Source organism: Eleutherodactylus coqui, chromosome 1 (genome assembly GCF_035609145.1).
Source record: "Eleutherodactylus coqui strain aEleCoq1 chromosome 1, aEleCoq1.hap1, whole genome shotgun sequence".
Taxonomy (NCBI): domain Eukaryota; kingdom Metazoa; phylum Chordata; class Amphibia; order Anura; family Eleutherodactylidae; genus Eleutherodactylus; species Eleutherodactylus coqui.
This window is the reverse complement of record NC_089837.1, coordinates 42,203,020-42,218,674: the sequence shown is the minus strand read 5'-3', so window position 1 is coordinate 42,218,674 and position 15,655 is coordinate 42,203,020. Positions and strand designations below refer to the sequence as shown.

General features: G+C 46.7%; 1 protein-coding gene across 1 annotated transcript in view; it reads left to right on the top strand.

Annotated features, from left to right (window-relative positions):
• Positions 1 to 15,655, top strand: part of LOC136614116 (zinc finger protein 585A-like) — an 89,137-nt gene that overhangs the window by 12,376 nt on the left and 61,106 nt on the right. The gene's annotated exons all lie outside the window — the stretch shown is intronic.

The following is a 15,655-nucleotide window of genomic DNA, read 5'->3' as shown; positions in this document are numbered from 1 at the left end:
AATTGTAGATATTCTATTGATCACCTCAGGAAAAGAGAAGTTCTGGGATTTCCATCTAGAGGCGATGTGGATCCTTGTGGCAATACAAATATACTGTATGAGGTTATGAGCTCTGAATCTAACCCTAGGAGAGTGATCCCCGAGGAGGGAGGCCGTGGGTGATTTAGGTGTCGGACCCACAAACAGCTGGTTTAGCAAGTTATGAATTTGTGTCCACAGTTTCTCTACTTCTGGACAAGATCACCAGGTGTGATCATCTGCATTTTTAGTTAGAGAATAGGCTTGAAGGATTGTGGTCTTCACATGATGAGACTCAAACCATGCCATGATTACTCTATCCGAAAATGGCTTCAAGCTGATGAGAGCAGCTGTGGTTTGAGCTGAGAGTATGAGCCCCACACCAAGCATGTGTTCGGTCATATAAGACAGTCTTCTTATCACTAATGTTCTGCCCTTTTACGGTCCACCTCATTTCACAAACGTCCAGGATGTCAAACTTTTACTGGTCAAATTTGTGCAGTAACCAGGCTAATCAACTGCTTTGTAATATTGTTCAAGCATTCCATGTCCCAATTCCTGTTATTCGCTTAGCAGTGGAGGGAGTGTCATACCTCAAGTGATAAGTGATTGTTTGATATAATTATATACCAACTTGCTCCATATCACTATATACAGGAGATGTAGAACTTATACTGTGATAGACATGATGATTATTTATAAAATGTCTATCGCTTAATATAACCCTTTCTGTATTTTGCTATTGTAATGACTTTTAGCTCAGGAGTTTAAAGGACACACACACAATCTAATCATAGTATTTGCTAGACAATGGATGTCTGATCTAATGTTAGTTAAGTACATAGAAGTTACACAAGTTGCACAACCAGCTTCTAAGAGTTAAGGGCCATGTGTATATCCTTATATCCTGTGACCAACACTGAGTGTTGAATTAGCACTTCTTCACCCCTCCCATCCTGAAACTTCTACAACAAAGGAATTGCTTCAGCCTGAGCACATGTTGATAAGACTTGCTTATACACGGAGCTGACTTCAGCTAGTTAAACAAATGATTTGTCAACTACACAGAATTCCTTAAGGCTGTCTGCATGACAAAGTCCATACCTTGGCGGACGTGAGGACGGGAGGGTAGGGAGGCGGGAGACTCTGTATAATCTAGCGAATGAGAATCTTATATGTTACTGATGTAATCTGTTGCACGCCCATTAAAGGGCGGTTGTCATGTGTTATAATAAAAGGCCTGAGCCTCTACACATTGTAGAGACTCTCCCGGTCTTAGACCAGCATTTGTGTCTGATTCTGGTCGATGTGTGCACACGATACTCAATTCGGAAAGCGACAAAATACCCCAAAGCCTGCTGGAGAAATCATATTCCAGATCAGTGGCGTCCCTGGGTGGGCCGAGTTAAGAGATTTTGATTTCTTTCATTCTGGAAAAATACAGAGATCGGCGGATGGCACGCAGAACTCAGGGGCCCGAAAATCTACAGAACACGGTAAGATTGCTTTATGTAAATCTACCGATGTGATCTGGGTTCTGACTGCTTTTCTGCCTGTTCCTGGTCCAGAGTGATAAATCAATGAAAGGCAGGTAATATAGTTCTTTCTTACTCGGAAAAGACCACCGTTTTAACCTGCTTAAGGGGTATTTTGTACGCTGTGGCTGTTATGTCTGAGACGGTTAAAAATTGTTTATGCAAGACCAAGAGATAAATTCTGTGAGGGTTAATGTGTCGGGAGGGCGGACTCGGCTGTTTAAGTCTGAGGGAACACGCCAGTGACACGTGCTCCTAGGTAAAACTAGTGTGAGGTTAGGAAGATTTATGATACGTATACTTACCATATGATTGAGCGTGTTATGTTCTCATATGTGGAAAGGTATTTACGGGTGAATATAGCCGTGGTGTGACGGCTGATTTCTCCAGAATATTATTGAGGTTTTGGTCATTGAAAATAATCATCAGTCTCTGTGTATAGCTAAATGTCCTGTCTAGATCGTGTACAAGGAGTGCTCTTGGGGATTACTAGTATACGGTGGGCTGATATAAAGGTAGATGAGATATATATATACCTTGAGCCGTTGTGGGTATTCTCCAGTAATCCCGTCTGTCTGCTATTATAGAAAGAATGTGCAGTGTTGATTATTGGGGGAGGGGTGCTGGTAAGAGAGTGGACTGAAGTTAAGCCACTAAGAGCACTTCTCAATTAACCCTTTCTGTTTACTTTGTCTTTCCCTGTGTTTTATAGAATTAATGCGTATTGTAATCTGAGTGGGAAAGAGGTTATATGGGAAGGATTTGAAGAAAGCAGATTTTACAAGAGAAACACTACTGTGTCTTCGAATAGAATGAATAGAAACTTTGAATAGAATAGAATAAGCAGGTAGCATAGAGTTGAGCAAAGTGAACAAGGACAAAGGTCATAGAGCTTGTCATCTGGTTGCTGAAGGCAGCAGAGTTTACTGAACATGTAGAAATGTTATACAAAGAGAAGGACCAGGAAAAGTTGCAGAAAGAAATGTTAGGTCATGGACAGGTAAGATAGGTTGTAGAAAGTTTTCAGAAGATGAGCAGGAAGCCTAGCAGAAAGAAATGTGTTTTTAGATTGCTAGAAGGAGGTATAACGTAGTTAAGAGATTGAAGAGGGGAAAGCATGTAGGGGGGTATGTGTATTGCTTATGAACAATGTAATGTCTTTGTGTTGACTGCGGCCCCTCCCTGTAATGGCGGCCGTGCTTGCAATGTTTACAATCCAACATAGTGTGACTCTGCAGTAAATGTAGTGAGGCCTGCCCCCACCCTGAAGTTACTTCCCCCCATGTGCTCACTTTCAGGGTGTGTGATGTTACTTCCGGTCCCTCCCCATCCGGGACAGGACCTGGCCCCGCCCCTTCCTCCTCCAGCAGCCATCTTGCCTCACCTGGAAGTGCTGCTGCCCCTGGCCCCGCCCGTTCCTCCGGCAGCCATTTTGCCTCACTTGGGAGATTTGTAGCCCCGCCCCTTTCTGCCTCTGCCGGCCATTTTGCTGCACTTGGGAGGCCTACATTCCCCAATGCCACTGTATCCAGTGCTAACATCATGATTGTCTGAACAAAGGTTTTGTTTGACCAGACTTTGTTACGCTCCAAGATGTGGCCACTTTGGATGTGTGATAGGTTCAGGGAAACAAACCATTGTGAGGATGCAGCTTGGGACATAGTAGATGACTAAGCTGGTTTATAGTGCATGGAAGATTGGAGTTGATGCATGGGGGGCAGAGGCTGGGAATACATGACAGGGGACGCTCTCTCATGTTCCCAGGGGCTCTGTTTTCCACTGCCCGCTTCTCCAATGGATACTCAGACAGATGATGTTATGGAAGGCTCCTACAGATGGAATAATTTCACTATAGTCACCCAGCAAACTTTTTCATGCAATTTGGTGAAGTAATTTTACTTTTTATGTGAAGAAAGAGGGACTGAATTGCCTAGAGTAGGATGTTAATTCATCCATATTCTTTAGTTTTTCTTTAAGTCTTTTGTATATTCTAGTGTCAGTTTACACTGAAGCTATAATTATATTCCGACAGGAGAGTAAAAGCTAAACGCTGGCCATACCCTGAAATACTATTACACTGGGTGACGTAAAACTTGAATTGTGTGGCGCCCCCTTGTGTTAAAAAATGCTAACTGCGACCTGAAAGGAAATAAAAAAAAAAAAAAAATTTTTTTTTTTTAAGGAGATTTTCGCTCAGACTTCGCTGCATACAATGTCACCTTGACCTACAAAGTGCTTGTTTTTGTGCCTCTTGGTTTACTAGTTTGAACGCAATGACTCTTTTTTTCCATTGAGTATTGCGGTTCAAAAGGGGGGAGGCATAGGTGATCTGGGTCATAGATGATCTAGGTGTTGTAGATCAGCTATTGGGTTTGAAAAAAAAAATAAATAAATGATTTTGTGCTACAAGATTCCGAGCCATGTGAAATAGAACATCAGCACGATTATTTAGTACTAATTCAGTAAGAAACTGCAGATATGCAAACAGTTACCAGAACCCCTGTTGATAATGCATATGTTGAGCTTTTTGCAGATGGTACCAGGGTGAGGATTGATGACTCCACATCGGATATGCAGTGGTCACACAACAAGATGTCCTAGAAGCAGAAGCTCTGCCTCCGCATGTCACAGTACAATAAGCGGAATGGAAGGCCCTCACTGAGGCGTGTAGAGTGGCGAGAGGTAAGACCGGCAATCCTTTACACTGACTCCTGGTATGCATTTGGCATAGCTCATGATTACGGCCCAATATGGAAGGCCAGACAGTTTTTTACCTTAGCAGGACAACCAATTGAGAATGGTGCAACGGTACAGAGTCGCATGGAGGCCCTACTTCTACCTGACAAAGTTGAGAGTTCGCACCGATTCCTACACTGGAGAGGCGAGAGACGACACACTCGCTGACAGCGCAGCAAAGGCAGCGGCCCTCAAGCCGTGGAAGAAAGAAGAAAGATACTGACAGCATGAGTCAGTGGTAAAAAACTTTGGACATTGACAAAAATTTGGACTTTGATATGCTAAAGACTTTTACAGTTACCAGCCAGCAAGGAAGGAAAGAATAAATGGACTAATATGGGAGCAGCAGAAACAGGACAGCGTGTGGTGAACAGTCAACAGCACTTGCCCACCACAGTTCCTGTATCCCATGATGGCCCAGCTGATGGACGCAAAGACCCACCTAGTAAAGCAGTAATGACGACGACGCTTGAAAGAGGTTGGGCGACTTCTAGGTTCTCTGTAGCTGCTGCATCATTTGTCCGGTTTAGCATGATCTATGCCATGGGTAAGTCAGGGCAGAAGTAAATTTGCCACATCACACTTGCCGGGACCACTCTACCCATTTCAGGGATTGCAAATTGACTACGTTCAGCTCCCACTTGTTGGGAAGTATGACTACGTGCTTGTTGTTGTTGATGTCTTTGCAGGTTGGAGGCCGACCCTGTTACCAAGGTAAACAAGTAGGTAACCGCAAAGAAGCTCATGAACGAGGTAAACTGTGAATATGGGGTACCAGAGGTGATTCAGAGTCAGACAGAGGTATAAACTTCGCAGGTGAATGTAACATGTCATATCTGCTCTGGGTGTATCCCAGGCCTTTTACATACTGTACCACCTTTAGTGTAGTGGAAAGGTGGAGAGACGTAGTGGCACGCTAAAAAGTAAGATACTTAAAAATGACGCCACTTTGGAAAGACTGTCATCCAATAGCCTTATACAGTGTTAGATATGAACCCAGGGGGGATTATACATTATCTCCCTACGAGATTGTTTGGGCTAGCCCCAAGGCTAGGTCGTTACTATCCTCAGTGGTTACAATTACAATCTGATGTGTTGACTGAGTATGTGATTTCCGTTGTTAAAGAACTAACCAAAGCCTATGCACAGGTGTTCTCTTCCAGACTCAGAGGCAGACACTGGGACACATATCTTGCAGCCTGGGGATTGGGTGTGCGTCAAGAAGTTCCCCAGGAAGCACCCTCCTGAGCCCCGATTTGATGGCCCCTACCAGGTGCTTCTGACTACTGCCACAGCTGTGAAACTAGCCGAAAGACTTACATGGATCCATGCTTCATACTGTAAGAAAGCTTCAGATCCGGGAGACCAGTCTTAGTTGTGCCAAAGACGTTACTCTGGTTAGGGCTAGTGAGAGAGGAAGGTAGCAACTGGAATCCTTAGTCGGAAGAATATGGGGGTATGGTTACCTTCTAGTATAACTCGTCCAATGCTCAAGTAGCCGCATATTCCTTCGACTATTGTACTGTGGTCCCGTGTCTAGGCGCAAGATCCCACCGCAGGCCAGATTTAGCTCAGTCCAGCTGGTTATATGACTTATATACCCGGGGAATACAATATGTTTGCGCCACTGATAACGTCTGGGGAGAAGACTGCCGTTATTGGGGATTAGTGGGATGGAACGCAGGAACAGACTAGTCCTATAAACCGCGAAGTGCCTTAAATAAGAAAAATAAGAGCGGGAAATCCCTAATTAGTCGTATAACCCTCCTTGAGAGTAATAAGGACAGCAGGTATTGGAAGGCTGAACTTAGTATGCTGCTTGGTTTTAATGCGGTTGTTACACTAACCATGGAAGATCCAAGCCCAGGGGACGGGGAGACTTATAGTCTGGGGACATACCGGTACGGGAGGATAGATCCCTTAGGGAAGTTTAAAATAAGGGATATGGTAGATGCAGCCGAATGGAAGCCTTCACTTAGTCCCGTGCCCATAATTAACCCCCTCCGCCGTAAGATAAAGACCTTGACGAACATGATGATCATAGCCGACCCTACCTTTTGAGGACACCTTGACAGTAGCGACTGGCTACTCTGACCAGAATCTCTGGTTGGAGTTGATGAGGTACAATGCTAACAGGAGCAACAAGTCTAACTGTTGCGTGTGCGGTAGTGCCCGACCACACTCGGGGATGGTCCCCCTAAATCTCCCTGTAGATGCTGAAGAGTGGTTTATTAGTCTCTTCACGAACATTTCCGCTAATTACACTGTCCGTGAGAAATGGAAGAAGGAATACTCTATAACTACTTAAGTGTTTTGCACCGGAGAGAGTATTACTGACTACCCTGGAAACTACACCTGCCAGGCAAATAGGCAGGGTGGAGGGAGATTTTTGGGGAACTCGCCAACGGGTATTGCTCCTCCTACAGTATGATAGGAGGGGAATAGATGCAGAATCAGGTCCAGTCCTTAGGAGACGTTTACTGGCTTTGTGGAGACATGAGGTAGAGGACCCGCCTGGAGGGTAATTGGACAGGGGAGTGTGCTTTAGTAAAGCCCTTATGCTCCTCCACATCCTGTCAGACACCAACGTTTCCCTTGTTTGAAAAAGATGAAGAGCCAGTTCCGATAATGCCAAACACATACGCTACCAAAGAAAAGGAGAAATGTACTAGTACTGTGCCTGCCCCGATCTCCTAAGATGGATTGTCAGTGGAATTCCCATTTGCCTAGGGATAGTGCAGAAGACCTTAGGTTCCGGCGAGGGCACACCCTGTGGGGTGTTAACTTGTACAGATAGAGGGTATGGATGCCCGGAAATGAGCCCAGGGAATCCATGGCCTCCCTCTGAGGTGAGGTAGGGATCCCCCCCCTCCTAGGAGTAGGGACTTACGGGCAGTGGGAAAACCCTGACGCAAGGGTGAGGCGACTTGGACGTGTTCACCATTAGGACTATCTCCAGGAGGGACACTGGTGTGGGTGAAGATTAGGGAGTCCCACGCCGTGCGTACCTGTGTACGCTACTAGTATTGTAACATTATGCTAGAGCGAGAAGAGAAACCCCTGGTGGTAGTTTTGATCTACACGTATACATTGACATCATAGGATAGCCAAGGGGGGTACCTGACGAGTTTTAAAAATTAGAGACCAAGTTAAAACTAGATTCGAGTCCATTTTCCTGATCATTAGGGTAAATAAACGTTGACTGGATTAATTATGTTTATTATAATTAGCAGTGGTTTATAAATTATACTAGAGACGCCTTATAGGGACTAGTCGACCAATAGGACCTACCTCGACTATGACTTTTTTTAAAATAGAGTGACCTTAGATATGACTTTAGCTAAAAAGGGGAGTGTCTGTAAGGTGATAGGGGAGACTTGTTGTACCTACATCCTAGACGACACGTGACCCGCGGGTAAAGACGCAGTTGCTATTAAGAAGCTGACCGCACTAACTAAAAAGAGCTAACTTTTGGGACCAGCCCTCGCCATGGATGAGCGGGTGGTAAAGGATCCTGGCACAGACGGGCGTCGCTGTTGTATGTGAACTGATGGTTACCTTTTCTGTTCTAGTCTGCTGTGTTATCCCCTGTGTCAGAGAGACCTGTGAAACTGATGCTGGAAAAGCCGCTCCCACCATGAGTTTGCTGAATGCATCCCCAGAAGGAGTGGACAAGTCCTACACCCCCTTGAAGACCCTAAAACGAACCTTCAACGCACTCCGGTTATAGGCTCATGCGCAGAAGACTGTGAAAATTAGATAAAGAATTAGAGGATAGACATTTTAAGGGGGGATTGTGATAGACATGATGATTATTTATAAAATGTCTATCGCTTAATATAACCCTTTCTGTATTTTGCTATTGTAATGACTTTTAGCTCAGGAGTTTAAAGGACACACACACAATCTAATCATAGTATTTGCTAGACAATGGATGTCTGATCTAATGTTAGTTAAGTACATAGAAGTTACACAAGTTGCACAACCAGCTTCTAAGAGTTAAGGGCCATGTGTATATCCTTATATCCTGTGACCAACACTGAGTGTTGAATTAGCACTTCTTCACCCCTCCCATCCTGAAACTTCTACAACAAAGGAATTGCTTCAGCCTGAGCACATGTTGATAAGACTTGCTTATACACGGAGCTGACTTCAGCTAGTTAAACAAATGATTTGTCAACTACACAGAATTCCTTAAGGCTGTCTGCATGACAAAGTCCATACCTTGGCGGACGTGAGGACGGGAGGGTAGGGAGGCGGGAGACTCTGTATAATCTAGCGAATGAGAATCTTATATGTTACTGATGTAATCTGTTGCACGCCCATTAAAGGGCGGTTGTCATGTGTTATAATAAAAGGCCTGAGCCTCTACACATTGTAGAGACTCTCCCGGTCTTAGACCAGCATTTGTGTCTGATTCTGGTCGATGTGTGCACACGATACTCAATTCGGAAAGCGACAAAATACCCCAAAGCCTGCTGGAGAAATCATATTCCAGATCAATACCAGCTGTACATATATAGTTATATACAGAAGATACCCAGGTTATACCAACATGGTCCACATCACTATATAAAGGAGATGTAGAACTTCTGGCAGCTGTACATATACAGTTATATACAGGAGATACCCAGGTTATACCAACATGGTCCATATCACTTTAACACGGCAGTATTCTGGTCACTATCTTGTATCAGTATTTGGAGGCCAGAACCAGGAGTGGAACCTTCAGAAAGATAGTATAATAGATAGATTTGCCCCTCCCCCATGATTTACACCTGCTGCTGGTTTTGGCTTACAAATACTGATGCTAAATACTAACCATCATACTGCCCTGTGAGAGGAACCAGCCCGTACACTTAGGGATCTGAGGCTCAGAGCTCTGGTGGGGGTCCTTGTTAGGGCATATTCACATGGCCGAACACAACATGGGTTCGAGAAACTTGGACTGATATTGCTCTTGTAAAATTGCGATGTTTACTGAGAGTGCGTTGTGATTTGCGAAAAAAGTCACAACTCATCACTGAACATGCGATTTTAATGCACATTTTTCACATGGAAAAACGAAAAATCGCATTGTACTCAGATAACACTCAATGGGGGAGATTTCTGAGGACTCACAGAAAAATAGAACATGCTACGAATTTTCTATTTGGCAGAAAAACATTATTTTATGGTTTTTAGATAAGTTGGAGGTTTGTAATGTCAGTGTGGGGTTCACAGGGCAATGAAGATCCTTGATGTGTATCATGAACTTGTGTACTTTGTTCAAAATCTCACTAATATCTCCCACTTATTATGTCTGCAGGAAGCAGTTTGGCTTTAGAATGCTGGGGGATCTCGGGGTGCCAGTACTTTGTGGGGTACATAAGGTGCGGCACGGCCTGCCTGAGGTAATAGTATGGGGGTCACTAATAGGCGGTAAGCCTGCATGGTGCCCTACATGTAACTGTGTGACCGACACCCTGTAGAGGCCTCATCTATGTACAAGTATAATACTAAGCCGCCTCCTCCTATGACCGGTCGCTGTGTGAGGGGCCGCTCCTCTGTAAGCCTGCATGGTGCCCTACATGTAACTGTGTGACCGACACCCTGCAGAGGCCTCATCTATGTACAAGTATAATACTAAGCCGTCTCCTCCTATGGCCGGTCGCTGTGTGAGGGGCCGCTCCTCTGTAAGCCTGCATGGTGCCCTACATGTAACTGTGTGACCGACACCCTGCAGAGGCCTCATCTATGTACAAGTATAATACTAAGCCGTCTCCTCCTATGGCCGGTCGCTGTGTGAGGGGCCGCTCCTCTGTAAGCCTGCATGGTGCCCTACATGTAACTGTGTGGCCGACACCCTGTAGAGGCCTCATCTATGTACAAGTATAATACTAAGCCGCCTCCTCCTATGACCGGTCGCTGTGTGAGGGGCCGCTCCTCTGTAAGCCTGCATGGTGCCCTACATGTAACTGTGTGACCGACACCCTGTAGAGGCCCCATCTATGTACAAGTATAATACTAAGCCGCTTCCTCCTATGACCGGTCACTGTGTGAGGGGCCGCTCCTCTGTAAGCCTGCATGGTGCCCTAAATATAACTGTGTGACCGACACCCTGTAGAGGCCTCATCTATGTACAAGTATAATACTAAGCCGCCTCCTCCTATGACCGGTCGCTGTGTGAGGGGCCGCTCCTCTGTAAGCCTGCATGGAGCCCTACATATAACTGTGTGACCGACACCCTGTAGAGGCCTCATCTATGTACAAGTATAATACTAAGCCGCCTCCTCCTATGACCGGTCGCTGTGTGAGGGGCCGCTCCTCTGTAAGCCTGCATGGTGGCCTACATGTAACTGTGTGACCGACACCCTGCAGAGGCCTCATCTGTGTACAAGTATAATACTAAGCCGCCGCCTCCTCCTATGACCGGTCGCTGTGTGAGGGGCCGCTCCTCTGTAAGCCTGCATGGAGCCCTACATGTAACTGTGTGACCGACACCCTGTAGAGACCTCATCTATGTACAAGTATAATACTAAGCCGCCTCCTCCTATGACCGGTCGCTGTGTGAGGGGCCGCTCCTCTGTAAGCCTGCATGGTGGCCTACATGTAACTGTGTGACCGACACCCTGCAGAGGCCTCATCTGTGTACAAGTATAATACTAAGCCGCCGCCTCCTCCTATGACCGGTCGCTGTGTGAGGGGCCGCTCCTCTGTAAGCCTGCATGGAGCCCTACATGTAACTGTGTGACCGACACCCTGCAGAGGCCTCATCTATGTACAAGTATAATACTAAGCCGCCTCCTCCTATGACCGGTCGCTGTGTGAGGGGCTTGTTGTCAGGAATTCCCACCTGTGTGACCTCCTCATATATCATTCTGCTTAGTACTAAGAGTTGGTGTCTGTCCTTCACCCTCCTCACAGATCACATCACCGACATCACAGAGCCTTAAAGGGGTTGTCCCGCGGCAGCAAGTGGGTCTATACACTTCTGTATGGCCATATTAATGCACTTTGTAATGTACATTGTGCATTAATTATGAGCCATACAGAAGTTATAAAAAGTTTTATACTTACCTGCTCCGTTGCTGGCGTCCTCGTTCCCATGGAGCCGACTAATTTTCGCCCTCCGATGGCCAAATTAGCCACGCTTGCGCAGTCCGGGTCTTCTGCAGTCTTCTATGGGGCCGCTCGTGTAGAATGCCGGCTCCGTGTAGCTCCGCCCCGTCACGTGCCGATTCCAGCCAATCAGGAGGCTGGAATCGGCAATGGACCGCACAGAAGCCCTGCGGTCCACGGAGACAGAGGATCCCGGCGGCCATCTTCAGCAGGTAAGTATGAAGACGCCGGACCGCCGGAATTCAGGTAAGCGCTGTGCGGGTTGTTTTTTTAACCCCTGCATCGGGGTTGTCTCGCGCCGACCGGGGAAGGGGGGGGTTAAAAAAAAAAAAAAAAAACCCGTTTCGGCGCAGTACAACCCCTTTAATCTACCCCTTCACCTCACTGCTGAGCTTCGCCCCTACTTATCACATGATGGTGACATCATCACAGGTCCTTCAGCCACCACTTCTCCTCCTCACTGCTGAGCTCCGCCCCCTTATATACTGATCACATGATGGTGACATCATCACAGGTCCTTCATCTGCCACTTCTCCTCCTCACTGCTGAGCTCCGCCCCCTTATAAACTGATCACATGGTGGTGACATCATCACAGGTCCTTCGGCTATTGCATTGTAGCAGATCCTGGTCCCTGCTACTGTCTCTGTTATCAGCCAGAGGATATATATCCACATATACAGCACACTGATATCAGCTACATTATATTATAGCATCAGACCCCTGCGTGTGACTCCGGCCGGCAGGTAAGAGACGCCGGAGGGGTTGTTGCTTGTGGTGAGGTCAGACATGTTCTCTCTGTATCCGTGTAGTCGGCCCCCTCTCGGACACTTTACGGATCGGCGCTCTCCACGCGGTTCTGTGTTGTGCGGCTTCTTTCAGTTTGATCATTAGCATGTTGGTGTCGGCTTTAATAGCGTCCATCCAGCACGTTCTTTGGCCTTCTTTTACCGCTGACCGGAGGCATAACTTGAAGCTGCTGGGCCCCAGTGCAAAATCTGGAACTGGGGCCCCCAACTATAAAGCTTCATTGATAGTATTAGCTTGCAATATGGGGAAGAGCGACTTTATGGGCCCTCCTGGACCCGGGTAACACCACACCCTCTCTACCCTCTTATTAAAGTGATAGCTTTCTGCCATCACTCCCAAGGAAGGTGCTGACCCAACTCCTCTCCCAAGCTCCAACATATTGCGGGGCACTGTCCTCACCTCCCGAGACAGCAGCATCTTGTATAAGCACGATATTGGATGTTTAGCGGTATCCGTGGAGATGCATACTACCCCGAAGGGCTTAGGATGTTTGATTAAAACTGCACCAGGTGTCAGAGAGTCCAAGGCCCCCCGCAACTGGAAGTAGCTCAACCAGGCTCCTGTCGGATCCAAGTTCCCTCAAAGAACTCTACCAGAGGCCTTAACCCAACCGGGCCGAGAATATCCCTCAGACATGGGATAGGATCCGAATACATAGACAGAAGATGTGTACTATGTTCGAAGGCCCTGAACTGGGGGTTAGCCAGCAGAGGGATGAGAGGTCCTGGAATAGAGACCAATGAACTCTTTATAGCAAAGCAGGTCCAAGCGGACATTAATTGTGAGAGTAAGGGGGATAGATTAAAGGGGTTGTCCCGCGCTGAAACGGGGTTTTTTTTTTTCAACAGATCCCCCCGTTCGGCGCGAGACAAACCCGATGCAGGGACTTAAAAAAAAAAAACGCACAGCGCTTACCTGAATCCCCGCGCTCCGGTGACTTCTTACTTACCGGTTGAAGATGGCCGCCGGGATCTTCTCCTTCGGTGGACCACAGGGCTTCTGTGCGGTCCATTGCCGATTCCAGCCTCCTGATTGGCTGGAATCGGCACGTGACGGGGCGGAGCTACACGGAGCCGCTCTCCGGCACGAGCGGCCCCATTCAGAAAAGAAGACGACCGGACTGCACAAGCGCGTCTAATCTGGCGATTAGACGCTGAAAATTAGACGGCACCATGGAGACGAGGACGCCAGCAACGGAGCAGGTAAGTGAATAACTTCTGATAACTTCTGTATGGCTCATAATTAATGCACAATGTACATTACAAAGTGCATTAATATGGCCATACAGAAGTGTATAGACCCACTTGCTTTCGCGGGACAACCCCTTTAAGGGACTCACTAATGCAACCCCCCTGGAATCCAAAACACCTCCTTTGCTAACCTGGGCTCAGTGAAATATTCTATTTCAACCCATAGCTTAGATGCTTGATGTTTGAGCAAGTTCCATACGCAGTTTGCAATGTAAGCTTTATAATATAGGGAGAAATCAGGAAGGCTGAGTCCCGCTGAATCCTTAGTCTGAGGGAGAATATGGTATTTTAATCTGGGCCTGTGACCCCTTCAAACAAACCTAGTTATTAGGGCGCAAATGCGAAGCAAATATATCCTGGGTAGGGCTTGGCATAAGTAGAGAAATTTGGGGAGGGAGTCCATTTCAGCAGAGTTCACTCTTCCACACTAAAACAAAAAGAGAGGGTTCCATTTGTTCAAATCTTTTTCGAGACTTGATAGGAAAGGTTTGACATTGAGTGAATACGCTTTGGCAGGGTCAGCTGGGAGTTGACTCCCGACGTATGTAATGGAGGTGCTTCACCACCAAAATGGAAATTGCTTGCATGAGATACCAGGGCTATTCTTTTGGGCACAAAAACTGACCATACCCAATCTTTTGACACAGTTTGGTTTCCCAAATCTTGCGACAGAGTTCTGTTAGCATCTGGACTGCTAGGAGATTGGGCAGCTCAGCGGGCATGCAATCGATTCCAGAGGCTTTATGATTTGGTAGCTGATTTATGACCCACTCCACTTTATCCTCCAGGATATCAGGTTCTAATTCTGTTAGGGTGGTTTTACATCTGCGTTGGAACCTCCGATCGGAGGTCCCATCATGGATATGGCTGAAGATACCAGAAGAAAAGGCCGCACAGCTAGGCAGAGAGCGGGCAGACCACATTATAGTCAATAGGGTCCGCTTCAGACCGTCATTGCTGAGCTTTCATACTGCATAAACGATCAGCAATAAAGCTCATCGCTCATCATTCAGCTTAAACAGCCGCCGTTCAGTGGTGAACGGCGGCTGTGTTATGTGAATGGAGAGGGGCGGAAGAGTGAGAGGAGAGAAATCTCCTGCACTGCCCTGCCCCCCTGCTGGCCGCTTTGTGACCCAGCCAGCTCTGCTAGTTCCCGTGCAGATGCACGGGAGCGCGGAGACACGGAGACGAGTGTCGGGCATCGTTTGCCCAACACTCGTCCTGTGTAAATGGGGCTTAAGTCTGCTATTTGCTTGGTACTTCCAGTTGAGATCTGAACCTGCTCGCTCACTCGTAAAATCTTCAGACAGCTTGGTGCTATCCAGTTCCTGGCTTCCTGGTGACTAGTCCTGACAGGGCTAATCAGACTCCCGTGCGGGGCTGCCCTTGTTGGGACAAATTCTCTGCTGTTGATAGGCAGGGACTTTCCACCTCCTGCTAGGAGCATTGGGCTAGATTCCCTAATCCCCTTCACTTTCCAAGACACATCTTCAGCTTTGAGCATCCGTGTTTCCGGAGGTGGCTGTCAGCCCTGCTAGTCTGATCCATCTACTGGTTGGGCCACACAGTAGATCCACATTATCCATAAAATCCCTAACTTGGATGTGGCACAAATGTTCAAGAGTGAGGAATGAATCGCACAATTAAGGAGTGGCCTGACTTCATTTTTATTTAAACCTGCATATAACACATTTCTGGCCAAAATCCCTTCATCAGATAAAGCTGGGCTCTGCACAGTTGTAGCTGTACTCAATGATTACCTGTACCCAGAGGACAGAGAATCCTGTTACTTCTCTCTCCAGTTAAGGGTTCAGTGCAGCTACAGTCCAGCTTTATCTGATGAAGGGTTTTGTTGCCCTGAAACACGTTATATCTGCTGGTGGCTGTTGAATCACATCCTGGTTTCTTGTTTTTATCCACTGTTTAACTCCTAAGGCAGTTATGGGAACAGCTGAGATACCACCAAGAGGTAAGCCCCACCTATCTGACCTTTATGGTCTGTCCTGTGGATATGACACATATATTCATTTTCAAAGCACCCCTTTGGTGTGGTGAATGATCTGAGAAGCTGTTTCTCTCAATAAGTGAAGGCTGTATATCACACATGATGATGTCCCCGTATGATTTACAGTTCTCCTTTTTTCATAAAGATGATGATGTGCTAAAAGTGTCCATTTGATCCAATGATCTCATATTATTCTGCAAAA